This window comes from Canis lupus, chromosome 17 (genome assembly GCF_048164855.1).
Source record: "Canis lupus baileyi chromosome 17, mCanLup2.hap1, whole genome shotgun sequence".
Classification (NCBI taxonomy): Eukaryota; Metazoa; Chordata; class Mammalia; order Carnivora; family Canidae; genus Canis; species Canis lupus.
The window spans coordinates 49,522,698-49,542,689 of NC_132854.1; the positions used below are offsets into that span (position 1 = coordinate 49,522,698).

Consider the following 19,992-nt stretch of genomic DNA (forward strand, 5'->3'; position numbering starts at 1 on the left):
GTTCCCATCAGAGATTGAAGAATAGGTTCCCCACTCCAATCAGTTAAGCTTAAAATTTGTGTGTGGGCACTCAGTTTTAGGCACAATCACTGCTCTTTCCATAAATGCTCTAATAATGACATTATCAGCAAATAAGCACCAAGCATTCCATTTCTGACAACAGATTATAACATATCACTTTCAAACTCCAAAATTTTCAAAATTAACTAGTTCCAGGGTGCCTGGATGGCTGAGTCAGTTGAGTGTCTGACTTGATTTCGGTTCAGATCATGATCTCATGAGTCCTGAGATAGATCCCTGTGTCAGGTTCTGCGCTCAGTGGGGTGTCTGCTTGAGATTCTCTCTCTCCATCTCCCTCTGCTCCTTTTCCTCTCTCTCTCAAATAAATAAATAAATCTTTAAAAATTATTTTAAGGGGATCCCTGGGTGGCACAGCGGTTTAGCGCCTGCCTTTGGCCCAGGGCGCGATCCTGGAAACCTGGGATCGAATCCCACGTCGGGCTCCCGGTGCATGGAGCCTGCTTCTCCCTCTGCCTATGTCTCTGCCTCTCTCTCTCTCTCTCTCTCCCATCCTCTCTCTGTGTGACTATCATAAATAAATAAAAATTAAAAAAAATAGTTTAAAAAAATTATTTTAAAAAATTAACTAGTTCCCCCTTGGCTTAATAATTATCTGTTTTCCAATATTCTAAAAGTTCTAAAAGTTATAGGTTTCAGGTTCTAAAAGTTCTAAGCGTTATAGGTTTTCACTTAAATAGAACTAAAAACAGTCCTTACACAGCAACAAAATATTTTTTCAATTAAAAATACCGTTTTATCCATACATATATGTTTCCTAGTATAGATAATTGTTAGTTTTCATAATTAGAACTTTTCCAGCAGCATCTAAGGCAAATCATAAATAGAAGACTTTAAATTTTGTTCACCTTGTCAAATGCTGAAAAAAACATTTGTGATGATTACATCAACCAAGAAGTCAGGAATTCAGCGAGAAACTGGGTTTTAAGGTTTAGATCTTGTAAGACAAAAAGGAAAAGAAGGGTTTTTTTGTTTTTTTTTTCCTTATAGAGAGGTCTGACTTAATATGATTCTCACTAAGCTTGGAGGAGCTTTATTCATATTCAAAAGTGGATCAAATCATATGAATTTCTTTGAACTGACAAAATTAAAAGGAAATGGCCTGTGGGAGAGAACAAGGTACCCACAACTTCTCATCAGTGGTCTAATCAGGAAGGGGACCTGACGGCAGATCTAAGAAGCCCACACAATTACTTCTGGAATTTGCTACCAGTAAAATATCTATCTGGAATTCAAGTTTGTAATTGTCACTAAGAATGTTCAAAGCAGGATACCAAGTACAAAACATTTCATTAAATGTTTCTTCGTGTATGCTTTGGTATCACCCTCCCACTTTGTTTATGTTTTCACGCTAACCATCTTATATACACCCTCAGGCAAATGTGCATATATCCCAGAATAATAATTCATAAAGTGATATAGTACACAAAATTATTACACCACAGCTTAAGTTTATATTTTTAGAGTGTGTAAGAACATGTGAAAAACTCCTCTCCCACAGATGATATGTTCTTTTATATTCAGTTTTGAAAAGGTTATTAACTCTAATAAAAACTTTAAAGCTAGGGAAACTTCTATAGACTATTCCGTCTATATAATGTTTGGCAAACACATACAGGAATAGATTCTAGAAATACCAGGAAAGGAGGAAACCCTCACAACATGGAAATGTACCACACTGATGAGATGGGGCTTAACCTGGAGACTATATCCAAACATACACCACCATCGTAGAACTATCAGCAGGATTTTGTGTTCACATAGAGGATAGGACAAATAATATTCCCAGCAAAGGAATTCAAATCTCATTCAGAACCTCTAACAGAGAGAAAGAAAAATGGCAACACACATCCTACCACTTCTCTCTTATTTCCTCTCTCCCTCCCTCTCAAGGAGGTGGATACACAAATTAAATGACAAATTGAAAAAAATATATATCTATTTCCAACTAAGTTGAGATGAGATTCTTTCAACAATAAACAAATATCTACTGAGCCCTTTTGGCTTCAAGGCTCTTGTCTGGATATCAAAATGTAAGGGATACAAGAAAGAAAAAAAATGACAGAAACTGTTCTTCCTATGATCAATTTTTCTAGAATGCAGATATATAAATACTACCTCTGAATTTTGGGGTACTATATGAGCACGTTGCTTGTGAACCAGGGCATTATTTTAAAACATTACCTAATATATTTTCCTCCTCAATAATTTTAGACGCATTCTCACCATTAAAATTGAACTAATTTATCCAACTATAAGCATATAATTTTTTGCAATTCATTGCACAGAAATCATAGATGAGTTAAAAGAACAAGCTGAGGGGTCATTACCCTAGAGAGGAGTATAGAGAAACTGGAAAGAACCAAGACTCAAACTTATGGTACTGAGTCCCAAAAGGAGTTTGAGAAACTGATTAAATGAAGCTAAAGAAATAATATGTAATAAATGATAAGGAGTATAATTTTTAAATAAATCATTTCTATTATATATTGATTTACTATTGATAAGTTTTCATTTACTATTACATAGAATCATAACATCTGAACTCTTCAAAGGGTACATGTGTGTATATGCATGTGTGTGTGTTTCATTTGGGAAATTTTGTACACACTTTAGCACTATAATTATTTATTAAAAATGAAATTTTATTAAAAGAAAAAATAATTTTATCAGCATTCTAAAGAAAACTCAATTGTTTATGTACTTCATCACTTCACTTATATGAATTACAATGACACATAACTCTAGTAGCCCATTTTGTTGTCATTGTATTATTTCAGTGGTTGCATACATTGCAAGTACACATAAAGTCCTAAAAAAAAGCTTACCAAAATGCATGCTGATAAGCTCCTTTACCCAAACTCAGAATCAGCATGTTTATTTGGGAGTCTAGAAATCTGAATTCAACAAGTACCAAACAGGATTCTGATGTATGTAATCCAAATATCACATTTGTGAAATATGGAATAGTCAATAGCCCCTTGACAAAGAAAGAGAAAGCCAAACTTACAGATCTTTCTTTAACTTTACTACACATGTGACACCAGAAAATCCTTTATTGGTTTATTTTTACTATATTCTCTTTGCTTGTAATATTAAAGGCATTTAAATTTGAATTTTCATTGAGGAATTAAATTCTGTTTAAACTTTAAATTAATAAATAAATAAACTTTAAATTTTAATATCTGTAACAATCTCTAGTCTATAATATCACATTGTTTATTAAATCCAAAATTAAACATACAAACTTTTCTTCTCTCATCATCCTCTGTATGATAAAGACTGATTATATTTAATTTACAAAAAATAGGTGTCTGGATTTCAACATTGAAACTATGAGGTTTATGCATTCATGGTCTTATAATTTGAGGAGATTAAAGTAATGATAAAAGAACCCTTTTGAATTATTATTAAACACAAATATTTCTTTCAAAAGTTCTAAATCATATAGTACAGAAAACTACTTCTGACTAGCCCAGATTCCACTTAGCAAAATACAATTACATATACTTACCCCACCCCCTTTATTTTACAGGGGAGATAGAAAACATAAAACAGTACCTAAGCTAAAAGAGGTAAGGCTTTCTAGTCTTCCTTAACTCATCCTAGGGTAGTGTTCGTTCAAAGCCAACTCCTACACTTCCATCTACAAAATCACTCTAAGACAGTATTATAAAAAAAAAACAATAATCCAAAGACATTTTAAGACCTTATTTATTAAAGACTGACTTTGACCATAACACTCTATGATGCAGGAAAGGATACTGATACTTGTAAAAAAATATCCAAGTCATAAAAGCAAAAACAAAAGATGGTCATATCAACTTCTAGTTTACCTGAAAAATAAAAGTCAGTGAATAGGATTCTGGTAGTTTAAGTATTACTAATAATATTAAACTTTGTGTGTTCTATAATTTTAAAAATATTCTTATAGTATGTCAATTCCATAATTAGAGAAGCTGTCAGTCAATATGACAGTATTTATGTCCTTGCAGAGGTCTCATAACTAATAAATATCACATCCATCACTGGAATCCAGAGCCTTCTTTTACCAAACCATGCTCCCAAATTAAGTCTCTGAGTTAATAAAGGATTTTTTAAATCACTGTCTAAGGAAGCCCTAACTTAATCACATTTCCTCCAATAATCTCCATTTTCTTCATGGTACATACCATTACCTGTAATTTTTTTAATGTATACCTAAGAACTGTACTCCATAAATGTGGCACCATGCCCACTCTGTTCTCTATTATCTTGAAGAGTCCATAATATGAAGTATACCCTTCTTAGATTTGATTAAATAACAAATGAGAAGTCATTTTTTTCTTTTTTCTGTTCTTGCATTTTCTTTTTTCTTTTTCTCTTCATTATTATTTTGTAAAAGAACAATCTAGTATATTTCTATTCACAACTTAGTTTCCTTTCACTTCTAGAAAATGAAATAATGAGAAGATATATTTTGGTGTAGTACAAGGGCTTCTGGGAATTTATCTGTTTATAGTTGTCAGGCACTATGAAGGGTCTGAGATTTTACCCTACTCACATGCTGACAACTTAGCCTGCCACTGTTTCATAGATGTTGACAGAAGCCATAAGACTCCCAGGTCAGAGGCAAAGGAATTTATTACACATGGCACAGCAGGCACCATGAGCTTCAAATTCCCACCTCAGTTCCCCATACTGTTCAAGACCCAGAAAATGATGCATAGATGTCTAAATAATTCTGCACACACAGTGATGTGTATCATAGCAGAGGAACCACAAACCTAGGAAATGCCAATCTTCTAAGAGGCAAAATGGTAGACGTTACCTTTAGTTTCTCCTTTAGAAAATAAATTCACTATCTTCCCTGGAAGGAGATTCTATTTCTATCACTTGAGGCTGTTTGCTGCAAACATCCTTCAAAAGACAGTCCTGAACAAAGTTAATAGTGCCATGCATAAATCAAAGAGATGCAAGTATTACTATGTCCTAACAATAGCCTGAGTCAGATAAAATATTGCAGATTTATATGTTCTTTTATTTTACTCAGGATTCTTTTCCTTTCGATTAGTGTGGCTTGGTATGCATTTAAATTATAAAAGGTATGACCCAATTTGCTATAGCTTTTTTAAAAAAAGTATTTATTTATTTGAGAGAGTGAGTGAGTGAGTGAGTGAGAGATAGAGCACAAACAGGGAAGGGTAGAGGGAGAATGAGAAGCAGGCTCTCAACTTAGCAGAAAGCCTGAGGAAGGGCTCAATCCCAAGACTCTGGGATCATGACCTGAGCCCAAGGCAGATGCTCAACCGATTAAGCTGATCAGGTATTCATAATAAAGCTCTTGTAATAATCTTAGACACTACAAAATGAACAATGTTTCAAAATGCTTATGTCTCCAGGGCACCTGGATGCCTCAATGAGTTGAGCATCTGACTCTTGATTCTGCTCGGGTCATGGTCTTGGGGTCATGAATTGGAGCCCACCCACAAGCTCCACGCTCTAGGCAGAGTCTGCCTGAAATTCTCTCTCTCCTTCTTCCTTTGTCCCTCCCCCTGATCTCTCTTTCTCTCAAATAAATAAATGAAATATTTTTTAAAAAGTTTATGTCTCCTTATTTACATATTTTCTATTCTCCACTGTGTGGATCTAATCTTTACAGCTTTTCAAACCTAGTGAGTAGTCTCTTGTAATTTTCCAACAGAAACTATATCATTTCTATGTTTTAGACTCAAATAATTATGAATGAATAACCTTAGTAAGACACACTTCCAAAGTCAGAGTTGGTAAAATGCTTTGTAGATGAAAAACTGTTGACAGTCACTGTGCCAAATGTTCAATGTGCCTCACCCCTGTTGTGATGATCTAACCAAATAAATGAAACAAGAGAGGAGCTTCAAACAAATTTCATTTGATCAGAGTAAGTGAGAATGGGAATAGAGGTAGGGAATAAACTGACCACTTATGAGTGGAAAGGATTATTTAAAATATTAGTAATATATATTCAATAGAGTCAACAATAAAAATATTCCCAGTATCATATTTCTCAAACTACCAGTTAGAATACAATAAAAAGAACAGCATTTAAAAGTCAAAGAACTTAAACAATTTGTGATGCAGATACTTATGTACATATATGAAATCAAAGAGAACATGACATACAACACTTTGAAATTACTGTGTCAAAGGGTCTGTGAATACTTTTTAGGATATTACAGCTTTCCTACATTGGAGAATCCATTTAATCAAGAGAGGAAGTAGTTTAACTGATTCAGTAAGAAGAATACGAACATATGATAATGAATGAATTAAAAAAAGTTTTTAAAAAGTAAGTGATGAGGGATGCCTGGGTGGCTCAGCAGTTGAGCACTGTCTTCAGCTCAGGGCGTGATCCTGGCCCAGGGATCAAATCCCACATCAGGTTCCCTGCAGGGAGCCTGCTTCTCCTCCTGTCTATGTCTCTGCCTCTCTTTCTGTTTCTCTCATGAATAAATAAATAAAATCTTAAAAAAAAGAAAAAAAGTAAGCAATGATTGCTCTAAAGTAAATGGAATTGAAATGAGGAAAAGTCTAAAGAGTTTTCACCTAAAGCCTACCTGAAACCTTATGATCAAATTAAGCTGTCACAATAATCAGCAGAAGCAGCGGAAGGTCTTAATATATGATTGTAAGTAATTATACTATGAAGAAGGAAAAATATGCTTTAAAAGAGGGAAATATATTAGTAAGTGGAAGTGATCCTACTTTGTATATTTTTTAAAAGATTTATTTATTTATTCATGACAGACAGAGAGGGAGAGAGAGAGGCAGAGACACAGGCAGAGGGAGAAGCAGGCCCTTTGCAGGAGCCCGTTACAGGACTCGATCCGGGATCCTGGGATCACGGCCTGAGCCAAAGGCAGCCACCCAACTGCTGAGATATCCAGGCACCCTACTTTGTATGCTAATAAGGAAAAAAGAAACAAAGTTCACAAACCAAAACTTAGTCACCTGATACAGTAAGCCCATAACATCAGGCAACGAAGATTAAATGGGAATTTAAGGAATTAGGAGATCTATATAATAATCGGTTAGTTACCAAGGTGCCTTTTAGATAGAAAGTTTTGAATGGAGACTCTTCAGAGTACAAACAAGATTCAGTTACAGCAGCACCATGAGCTGTTTTTGTAGTTGTTTTATTTTATTTTCCCTTGGTAAGTGACAGGAATGCAGCTATTAACTAGTAAAACAGAATTGCCGTTTCACTATGTAACCTCAGCAATTGCTACAGTCAACTTCGCAGTGAATAACTGACTCCTTTTCAAGGATAAATTTACATTAAAACATTCCCATTGCCAAGGAAATGACTATCACTATGCTTTCAGAATATGAAACCTATGAAAATAATCGATTCTCCTATTCACATCACCGCCACGGTTGAATATCAGCCTAGAACTCTGCCAGGGAACAGAGTCGAGAGATATAAAAGTTTTTCAAAACTTAACTTAGAAAAGTTAGGTTAGGTGATCTCTAACTTTACTTCCTACTAAAATATAAATCCAGAATGTGACAATTCATAGTTAGACCAGTAGTTATAACTAATATCAAGATATGAACAAGATATAGTAATAATTGGCAAAAAGAAAATGAAGCCATTCTACAGCTAGGAAAAAGTAGGGTAGACCCAAGCTTTTATATGGTCATAGTATCCTTTACTTCTCCTTTAAAAAATGGATAATACTTTGAACTATTGTTAAATGATTCCCTTCATAAGTTCAATAAAGGCAGGGACTATTTCCATTCTTTCCATTGCCAGAAAACAAGTAACTATAACCATTTCATAGAATTTTAGGGATTTTTTTCATTTGTTCACTTTGGTTTTGGCCAACAATGAGATGCATATATGCAAAGCTCAATGAGTTTTGACCAATGTGTTCAACCATGCAGTCTACACCTCTAATAAGATATGAAAAATTTGTAGAGTTCCTTCATTTACCTTTCCAATCAATACTTCTCCTTTTTGCTTACTTTTCTAAATTGTCATTATACAGTTTTTGTGGTTTTTAGACTTCATATTTGAAAATGGGTGCAAGAGTTAGTACTTTTTTTCTTTTTTTCCCATTTCTTATATATAGCAATACATATCTACTAAGCCTGGTAGTGGCTGGTTAAGAGGTTGATGAATGAATATTGAAATACCTATCTAATGGAATAGTAGTGAAGAATAAAGAGAAATGCACTTGTGATGCATGTTTTTTCAGCTCAGCATAATGTCTCAGCAACTGAACTGTGATTTTGCATGCATCACAATGCATGTTTTTTCAGCTCAGCATGTCTCAGCAACTGAACTGTGATTCTGCATGCATCACAAGTGCATTTCTCTTTATTCTTCACTAGTATTCTATTAGATAGGTATTTCAACATTCATTCATCAACCTCTTAACCAGCCTCTACCAGGCTTAGTAGATATGTATTGCTATATATAAGAAAGGGGAAAAAATGAAATGAAAAATACTGAAGAAATTAATAATAGCCAGTAGACTCATCTTTCAAAAAATATTAAAATAAGTTCTCAGGTACAAGGCATAATATGGATCAGAATTTTAAATCTATGTAGAAACATGAACATCCGAGGAGAAAAAAAATAAAAGTAATAAGATATTTTTTCTTATTCTTAACTGATCTAAAAGAAATATTTAAAGTAACAATAATAATATCATTACAGCAAACAGGTAAGTAAAATGAAAGACAATCATGTCAAAAGTGACAGGAAGAAGGAATTGGGAATATTCTGTTGAAAGGTATCTGTACTACATGTGAAATAACATAGTGGTATTTGAAGTGGGCTAGATTAGTTAAAAATGTATATTGCAAACTCAAGGGTAACTATTAAAATTTTTAAATATATTTTAAGAGAGGAGATAAAAGATAACCATACAAACTGCTGTTAAAACACAAAAATCTGGGCAGCCTGGGTGGCTCAGCAATTTAGCACCACCTTCAGCCCAGGGCATGGTCCTGGAGACCCAGGATCGAGTCCCATGTTGGGCTCCCTGGAGCCTGCTTCTCCCTCTGCCTGTGTCTGCCTCTCTCTCTGTCTCTGTGTCTCTCATTAATAAATAAATAAAATCTTAAAAAAAAAAAAGAACAACCTTATTTAAAAAACCACAAAACTCAAAACTGGGGAAAAAAGAAAAAGAAAAAATGAAACAAATAGAAAACAAAAACAAAAATGGTGGATATTAATAAGCCAACAATATGGATAATTCCTTTAAATGTAAATAGTTTAAATATACCAATTAAAAACAAACTGTCAGAGTAGGTTAACACATAAAGACGAATGTCATCTAAAAGAAACTCATTTTAAATATAAAGACTCAATAGGTTAAAAGGAAAAGGATGAAAAAAAAAAAAGAAAAGGATGAAGAAATATATATCACATTAATATTGATCAAAAGAAAGATAGAACAGCTATGTTAATTTAAAACAAAGGAGAGGGCACCCCCAGTGGCACAGCGGTTTGGTGCCACCTGCAGCCTGGGGTGTGATCCTGGAGATCCCGGATCGAGTACCACGTCGGGTTCCCTGCGTGGAGCCTGCTTCTCCCTCTGCCTGTGTCTCTGCCTCTCTCTCTCTCTCTCTCTCTGTCTCAATAAATAAATAAAATCTTCAAAAATAAATAATAAATAAATAAATAAATAAATAAATAAATAAATAAATAAATAACAAAGGAGACTTCAGAAGAAGAAAAATTGTCAGAGCTAAAGAGTAGAACTACAAAATGATAAAGGGATCAATTCTCACAGAATACCTAACAGTTTCAAACATGCATGTAGCAGTTAAAATAGAGCATCAAAATCTATGAGGTAGAAACTGACAGAACTGAGAGGAAAAAGTAGACAAAATCACTATTATAACTGGAGACTTTAATGCCTACTATCTGCCAGTAATTGACAGAATAAGAATGTAAAAAATGAACAAAGGTTAGTGTGATCAGCACTAGTAAGCATAATCTAATTAATATTTATAGATACTCATCCAACAACTGAATACATATTCAAGACTGAAAGAACATTCACCAAGATATACCAAATTCCTAGGCATAAAGCATATCTAAAGAAACTGAAAATAAATCTTACAAAGTGTGTTCTCAGATCACAATAAATTAAATTTAGACATAGTAACAGAAACATAGTGTGAGCTGCAAATAGCAGTTTTCTCCAAAGTATACAGTATGCAAAGGGGGGAAAACAAACATCTGACAAACACAAGGATCAAGGTTAACATCACTAATGATAAATCATGTTCATAGCATGTACCTTTGGTATTATGTAATGAAAATGGAACTTTACCTTTGTATCCTTCCTCCCAAAAAAACATAGCCCTAGTCTAACCATAAGAAAACTACAGAGAAATACCAATTGACTGACATTCTACAAAATACCTGACCACTGCTCATAAAATCTCTCAAGTCATCAAAAACAAGGAAAGTCTGGAAAATGGTCATAGCTCAGAGCTCAGGGAGATATGGCAACTAAGGATAATGTGTTATCCTGGATAGGATCCTGGAACAGGGAAAAAGACATTAGGGAAAAAGATGAGGAAATTTAGAGATGACTTACTTAATTGCAAGGTATTGACATTGGTTCATTTATTGTAACAAATTTATCATATAAATTGAAGATGTTAATAATGGAAGAAATGAGTATGAGGAATATGAAAACTCTTTGCCTTATCTTTACAATTTTTTTTCTGTAAATCTAAAACTCTCCAGGAATTAAGTTTGTTTAAAATATATTCTCATAAAATATTTAAAAGTTTTGAGTCAAAGTAATGAACACATTGATTACCCTTCAAATATTTTCATTGTGTCACTTTATCAATTCCTATACTTCCCCCTCAATTTTCAGTCACTTACTAATATGCTTCTATTATGGAGTAATTTGAATTTTCTGGTTGCATATAAATTAAATGCTATAGAATATGCTCTTTTTAGTTTGGTTTCTTTCATTCAGCATAATTACTTTGGGATCCAGTCATTTAGTCACATGTATCAACAATGTGGTTCATTCCTTAGTGTTTCTGAATTACATTACTTAAATAGATGTGCCACAATTTTTCTATCCAGTAGAATATCCACCTATTAATGGACATTTGGAGTTTGGGGCTATTACATATAAAGCTGCTAGAAACATCACTGTACATGTTTCTATATGTGTATATGTACTTTATTTTCCTTTGATGAATACTTAGAAGTAGAGTGACTGCAGTATATGGCAGCTGCAATTTTATATTTTAAAGAAACTACCAAATGACAAATTTGTAATATTTTGCATTTCAACTAATACTATGAGATTTACATTGCTCCATATCTTCTTCAGCACTTAAATTTGTCAGTCTTTTTTATTTTAGCAATCTAATGGATGTATACTGCTATCTCATTGTTTGAATTTGCATTTTTCAAATGACTAATGACATCACGTGTCCTTTTATGTGTAACTTGCTCTCCATATATCTTCTTGAGCCAGGTATCTATTCAAATCTTTTGCCTATTTTTTTAAAAATTGGGCTATATCTTCTTGTTACTCATTTTGGTAAGGTGTAAGTGACATATTATGTTAGTTTTAAGTGTACAACATCATTCAATATATGTATATACTGTGAAATGATTACCACAGTAAGTCCAGTTAAGATCCATCACCATATATAGGTACAAAAACTTATTTCTTATGAGAACTTTTAAGATTTACTCTCGTAGAAACTTATTTTAAATATACATTATAGTATTAATAACCATAGTCACCACACTGTACATCACATCTCCAACACTTAATTATTTTATAACTGGAAAGTTGTAAATTGTGACTACTGTCACCTACTTTTGTCCACCCACCACTCCCTGCCTCTGGCAACCATCAATCTGTTCTGTGTATCCAAGAGATTTTTTTTTTCCTCATCACTGGAACACTGGAAATTATAATGGCTAATAGTTTCTTGACTTAAATCTCTATTGTTATTTCATGATGCTATTGGAGTATAGAAAACTTTCTCATCAAATCCACCTCATATTAAATAACAAATATGATTGGAACTCATCAGAAACTATTTTTATTCAAAAGAGTCATAAGCAGAGTAAGCAGACCTTACCAGTTTGAAACAGGTTCTGGATCAAGTGACAAATTCTTTGAATCTACTCTCTGAAACTTCAGATTTTCTGTTTTATTTGAACATATAGAGAAAAACAGCATAAAACTGAAATAACAATCAGATAGTTAAAACCACCAGAGTACTGTCTAAATCTAATTTATTTTTTTTACATAGAAAAAAAGATAAGCCTCTGCTAACATTTGTTGGTGCCCTAAAATTTTTAGTCTTTTTTTGTTTTAAAATTAAAAAAAAAAATTAGGCTTTGCTAGTGAAGAACATGCCTTATGACTATGGCAGTAACCCATTATTAATATACTTAATCAGAAACAAAATAATTCTAAGATCTTCCAGATATTATATGAAATCACAGATAAATGGGCAAAGAAATAATCCATCAGATTTCATTATTATGAATGAATATGATATTAAAAGCTATGTGAATCCTCCAAATCAAAAACTTCCTTAATGATTCAGCCAAGTTTCTTCTTATAGACATAAGACTTCCAGTGTCAAATTGGTTGGCCAATCTTCAATGTGACAATTATGATAAAAAAAACAATTGTTTCATTGAGATGGAGACCTATAATTATATTTTTTATATCTGAACTTCAAGGATATCATTTATTGAATCTCAGCACAAAGCCACAGAGGAAAAATCAGTTTAATTGTTTTGAAATTACTAAAAAACAAACTCAAATGACTTTTACCAAAAAATGTCATTATATAACATTACATTATTCTTCTAAATTAGATATATAGCATTTTCTTTTTCTTGAGTGTAATTAACATAGCAAGTAACTTTCTTTGTAATTAAACTTTTGTTTTTTATTAAAATGTTGATAGGTGTGGTACATTGTGCCTTCTCTTTTAACTTCTCCCTTTCGTTTTTTGGTAGTAGGCAAGGTGTCTTGCTGTCTCTGTAATATTAATGGTCGAACATTTCTTGCAAAGAATGGAATAGAGTGTGCTATAGGAATTGCATACACAATCTTCAATGAATAGAAAAAAAGACTGGGACCTTGGATGTCAGTTCCAGGAGAGACAAATTTATAGGTATAACAATCTGTCTTTTAAAACTGATGTCTGAAGACCTAGAGGCCTTTCCCCTATCACTAAAGATTTTTCATGCATTTCCTACAATATGAAAAATCTGTAGTGTAACATTTAGACATTTTTTGCTGCACATAAAAGGGACCTGTCAGGTCTGTTCTAGGTCCATATGCAAAATCAATTTTAGTATTAGATTAAAACTTTATTTAAAAAAACTTTAATAAGAAAAACAGACTTTTACACTTTTACAATAAGGAAATCTTAAAAGCTTACTCAGAAATTTCATATTTCACCAGGAACTAATAATAAAATAGCCATCTGCCCTTGTAGCTTAGCAGGCACCAAGTGAGGTATGTTCTCTTTAGGGGTTGCTTGAAGAGGAGTGGTTATCACTCAGAGAACTGCAGCAGAAATACAAATGACTTGCACTAGTGGTCTCAAGGGCTAAGTGAGCTCTTCAAAATGGCATTTGCCATGAAGTGTCTAGGGTACTGACAAAAAATTATAACTGTGGTTCAAGGCTAAAATGTTGGACAACACAGTACTAGGAGAATTATGCTAAAACTGGGTGAGATGATATTAAAGTATTGATCAATCAATAGGACTATGTAGGGATGCCTGGGTGGCTCAGCAGTTGAGCAGCTGCCTTTGGCTCAGGATATGATCTTGGAATCAAGTCCCGCATTGGGCTCCCCACAGGGAGTCTGCTTCTCCCTCTTCCTATGTCTCTGCCTCTGTCTCTTGTAAATAAATAAATAAAATCTTAAAAAAAAAAATAGGGCTATGTAGGCACGAGGGCCAATTCCACCTACAAAGTAATAATTTCTTTTCAAAGATTCATTTCTGCTTATTACCAAAATGACATTATTTTGTCAGTTTCACGCAAAAGAGTGTAACAATTTGGATTCCACCAATCCATGAGCATGGTATATATCACTTAATTTACTTAATCTTACTTTGCTTCTTTGAGCAATATTTTGTAATTTCTAGTCTACAGATCTTGTACATATTTAATTGTACTCATCATCAAATATTCCATGTTTTGGATACTGTTGTGTATAGTACATTTAAATTTTAACTTTATGTTTTATTGCTAGTAATGTATCTTAACAGTGGTGCTGTTTTATGCATTCTTTTCATAACTCAGTGACGTATACACTTAAAAATAGAAAATTTTATTATATGTAAATTATGTCTATAAAGTTAGTTCAAGAATATTTCTGATAAGGTGTACTTCTTTATAGGATTTTCCAGACATGTATGATGATTCCTATAACATGCTTATTACATTTCCAAACAAAAAATATGTGCTTGACAAAAATTATGTTATCATTTTTGAGTTCTGTATTGATACTTAATATTTTTACCAGAAGTTAAATTTTCATTTTAATATTTATACTTGGGAATTCATACAGAATATTATCTGCATATAAAACATGATATATTATTGGGCATTTAAAAATATTTTAACTTTATCGACATATTGACATATTGACCCTATAAAGAAATGTCATTCCTTGATTTAAATCTTCCAGTCTCAGGCCTTTAAAATTATTCTTGGTTGTATGCTTTTAATAGTCCTCCTCACACCTCAGTCTTGCTTGCCCAGAATTCAACACTGTTTCATTTCTGACTTTATAACAGTTATGCTCAGAAACATTTCATTTGTGTGCTTTACTTATATTTTTCTTCAGTTATTTACTGACACAAAATACCTCCTACTCTAATCTTAGAAGAGGGTGTGAATAGGCACCTGGGTGGCTCAGTCAGTTAAGCGTCTGCCTTCGGCTCAGATTGTGATCCCAGGGTCCTGGGATCAAGTCCCACATCTGGCTCCCTGCTCAGTGGGGAGTCTGCTTTCCCCTCTATCCTTCCCCACTGCTTGTGCTCTAATAAATAAAATCTTAAAAAAAAAAAAAAACAGAATAGGGTGTGACTATGTAGTATTAGATACCAAATTTTGTTGGGTTCATGTGCTTCACACCATTTGTTATTACATCAACTGTTTATTCTTCCATCTACAACATTCTTAGCAGTAAATACTCAAATCCCCCTGGGATGGACTTACATATGTGCAACATTAATCATGGTAATAAAATAGAGGAGTAATAGCAATAATTAGATATATTAGGTACTGCATGGCAGGCAGTTCTAAGTGTTTTCTATATGTAGACCACTTAATCCACAAAACAGGAGTACTAATATACTCCTATTCACAGAATTTGTAAGACAAAGTGATTAAGTGGCTTCCTAATTTTTCATAATCTTTAAACAGCTTCAAACCAACAGTCTTGAGTCCAGTAGCCAATATCTCAAACATTATATTATTTTACCTACTACTCTCATTCTCTTTTTAAATAAGATGAGAACTTTAGTTACAATGAATTATGGGACTTAAATGATCCATGGTTAAATCAGTGCATTTTATACCCTCAAGCTAAAACATAATGATGGGCACCGATCTTATATTTTTAATATTTAAGTTCAAGGTGACTCTGAATTCAAAACTCATTTTCAAACTTATATGATGTAGCTTCACAGTCTACCTTTAAAATGTTAGTCCTCCTTGGGCAATTAACTTGGTTTCCAAGTAAGAGTACATGACATTATGTTTTCATAAAACAGGATACCCTGTGCTTCAATTAACTACTATCTTAAAGATATGCATTAGCTGTAGTTTCTTAGAAGCCTTCAAGAAGTTTGGAACACATAAATCTTGAAGGTATTTCTGAATGAGTTGCCTAAATATAATGAATATACAATGAACAATATTTTATAATTTGAAAGGATGATGACAGTATTTTTGCCTGTATTATCCATGGTTCTTCAAATAATGGCTCTGATATTGCATTTAATTAGCCTTGAACTCAGTCAAACTCAGTTATATATACATATCTATAAACCTTCTTAGCTTATAATACTGAAACATGACTATGGCACAAAGATCACAGTTGCTCAGATCAATCTTCATTTTGGATGAATACTTTGATCCAAGTAAAATCCTGTTAAGAAGCTCATGTGTAATTTCTACTTATGGTGGTGAAATGAAATCAAGTTTGACTCAAAATATTTTACATCTGATTCTTTGAAAAGATAACTGGTATTTGATTAGTGGCCTACTTGTGCTTAGTTTTATGACCTGTTTATTTACAAAATGAGTTTTTATACTGCTTTTAAAAAGTCAGTGGTGGTTCAGATCTGTCTCACCATCACATCCTAGGCTATGCAATATGTGTCTTCTATAGTTTGATGCTGCTCTGTTATAGGTGTTTCTGAAAATAAGGCCACTGGGAACAGCTTCCAGCAAAGAAAGTGTGGTGTAATAAACACCTAGTTTACATTCATTCTTCATTCTAATTTTGTTGCTGAGGACTACTAAAAACTGACAAAGAAAGTTTTTTTTTTCTCAATATTTTAAAAAATTCACTGCCCCTTGTGATTAGTACATAATAGAAAATATATGTAATGCTTGGAGTAAATTTACAAAAACAGTAAAATTGAGATAAATGGATTCTGTTATTTGGATTTCTAGCTTCTTGGAGTGAATCACATTTCATAAGGATGATGACAATGATGATATAACAATAGCAGCAGCCACAATAAACCACTGAAAGTATGATTGAAAAATAAAAAATAAAAAGACTTAAGAAGGCTAGTTTGGTAAGTAGATCTGAAAATGTCAGTACTAAAAATCAAAATTGGTAAATATCATTTTCCATATAATAAAACAAGACAAAGGGAAAACAGAAAATAGTTACTTTTAAAATGTTTAAGCAAGAATACAAATAAACATGATCCCATTGTGGTTCTACTTGAATTAGTTAAATTTCTTCAGTATTTTCATTCCTGTAACCTGAAAGGAAGCTCTTGAGGTATTAGCAGCCATTCTGAGATGGCTCCTAACCCCTTTCTTCAGTCTCAGTTCAAATATTAGGAACCATACAGTCTTAGCCTTTAATTGGGACCTTAATTGGGCCTTTGGTGCCCTAATTATGAATAAGGTAATTATAGTAATTATAGGTGAATTAGAGTAATAATTAGTAATTATAAAAAAGTCAACCTAAAGTACGTTTGATATATACTTTCAAAATAGATGTTTAAAGTGACAGCACTCACCTCAAACATGATGATGTATTCTACTCTATATCTTTCATTATACATGGATTAGAATTTCAGGAAATCAAAAAATTATATGTAAATATATAAATATATATAATACAAATATAATTAAATACATACATGTATTTCTTGGAATGAGTTTAATTCTTAGCCTATCCTCAATGCCTTAAGGAAAGCATGTTTGCTATTTGTGGAACAGAAAATAACTTTTTTCCTAAATTATGTGCATAATTCCCCAAAATTAATAAAGATCAGTATATTTACCTACTCAGAAGTATTAAAAGGTATGCACAGGTCTGACAACTTATTTTGGAGATAATTTCAATTTATTTTAAAATATAAAATCTATGTTCATAAAAACTTTTACAAGTCCACTATACAGTTTCTCTTAAGCCATAAAGGCTATTACAATTGACTAAGAAGAAACAAGTCTGAATTAGGTGATTTACATGCATCTAATATCCCATTTAACCTTACAACAAACCTATAGGAGTTGGGATGAGGCTGATATTATGCCCTTAAAAAAAAAAGAAAAGTTTTTGAGTACAGTCAACACTCAATGTTACATTAGTTTCAGGTACAAAATGGGAATTCACAGGCTGGCTGATATTATGCCCTTAAAAAAAAAAGAAAAGTTTTTGAGTACAGTCAACACTCAATGTTACATTAGTTTCAGGTACAAAATGGGAATTCAACATCTCTACATGTTATGCTATGCTCACCACAAGTACAACTACTACTATCTGTTTTCATAAATTATGACATTATTATTGACCATAGTTCCTATGCTGTGCCTTTATTCCTATGACTTGTTCATTCCATAACTGGAAGCCTGTACCTCCCACTCCCCTTCACCCATTGTGCCCATCCCTCTAGCCCGTCCCCCTCTGGCAACCATCACTTTGTTCTTTGTATTTATACTTCTGATTCTGCATTTTTGTCTCTTCATTTGCTTTGTTTTTAGATTCCACAGAAGAGTGGGATCATATTTTTGTCTTTCTTAGTGCAATTTCACTTAACATAATACCCTCTAGGGCTGCCTCAGTGGTTCAGCAGTTGAGCATCTGCCTTCGGCTCAGGGTGTAATCCTGGGGGTACAGGACTGAGGCCCTTATCAGGCTCCCTGTAAGGAGCCTGCTTCTCCCACTACCTATGTCTCTGCCCCTCTCCCTGTGTCTCTCATGAATAATAATAATAATAATAATAATAATAATAATAATCTTAAAAAAGAAAACAACATAATACCCTCTAAGATTATCCATTTACCCATCCATGAACACTTAAGTTGCTTCCAAAACTTGGCTATTGTAAATAATGCTGCAATAATCACAGGCAGGAGTACATATATCTTTTTTAATTGGTGTTTTTGTTTTCTTTGGCTAAGTACCCAGTAGTGAGATTGCTGGATCATAGGGTGCTTCTATTTTCAATTTATTGAGGAAACTCCATACTGTTTTCCACAGTGTCTATACCAATTTACATTCCCAACAGTGCCTGAAGGTTCCTCTTTAGCCAAATCCTCACCAACACTTGCTATTTCTTGTCTTTTTAATTCTAGCCATTCTGACAGATGTAAAGTGACAGATATCTCATTGGGGTTTTGATTTGCATTTCCCTGAAAATTAGTAATGTTGAACATCTTTTCATGTGTCTGTTGGCCATCTGTGTGTCTTCATTGGGAAAATGTCTTTTCAGGTTCTCTGCTGAATTGTAATCTGATTGTTGGTTTGTTGGTGTGGAGTTGTATAGTTTTTTATATACTTTGGATATTAACCTTTTATCAAATTTATAATTTACAAATATGTTCTTCCATTCAGTAGGTTGCCTTTTTGTTTTGTTGATAGTCTCCTTCACTCTGCAAAAGCTTTTTATTTCAACGTAGTCCCAACAGTTTAGTTTTGCTTTCGTTTTCTTTGCCTTAGGATATTACGTCTACTTTTATTTTTTTTTATAGATTTTATTTATTTTATTTATTTATTCATGAGAGACACACAGAGAGAGAAAGAGAGGCAGAGATATAGGCAGAGGGAGAAGCAGGCTCAAGGCAGGGAGTCTGATGCAGGAATCGATCCTGGGACCCCAGGATCACGCCCCAGGCCAAAGGCAGGTGCTAAACCTCTCAGCCACCCAGGGATCCCTACATCCATTTTTAAAATGTTTAAATAACTAGCCTAATATCATACAGCTAAAACAATAAATGACAGTATGGGGATTTGAGTATAGATTCAATTCCAAAACCCACACTCTTTTCAAAATGTCAGACCATCATTTTTTGTAGGTGAATTACTAAAAATATTTTTAAATGCCTACTGTATTCAGCTTAAATTTCTAATATTTTAGAAAATTTAAAAAAATTCCTGCAGTTTATGGTAATAAAATGCTGCAATTTATTGCATCAGTAAAATGACTACTATTATTTGAATTGCTTTCTTTAGATATGTCTCACTTATTTTCCAATTTTGTAACTATCAATGTCTGTTGCTCACTTTTTTAAAAATTTTCCCTCATAATCCCTTTCCCATAATGATATGTTCTTCTCTAATGAAAAAGAATACAATTAACTCTCCAATTTTAACCAAATCTGTGTGTCCTGATTAAACATAACAGATACACAGCCAATTCATTTATTACAATTGTCTT

The 19,992-nt window shown here is 33.1% G+C and overlaps 2 long non-coding RNA genes across 4 annotated transcripts in view; one reads left to right on the forward strand and one right to left on the reverse strand.

The window, feature by feature from the left end:
• The window catches only part of LOC140608076 (uncharacterized), a 132,418-nt gene that overhangs the window by 86,228 nt on the left and 26,198 nt on the right, over nucleotides 1-19,992 (reverse strand). The gene's annotated exons all lie outside the window — the stretch shown is intronic.
• The window catches only part of LOC140608077 (uncharacterized), a 48,082-nt gene that overhangs the window by 21,838 nt on the left and 6,252 nt on the right, over nucleotides 1-19,992 (forward strand). The window contains exon 3 of the long non-coding RNA XR_012010051.1: nucleotides 16,766-16,893. This is a non-coding gene — a long non-coding RNA (uncharacterized lncRNA). The remainder of the gene's footprint in view (nucleotides 1-16,765; nucleotides 16,894-19,992) is intronic.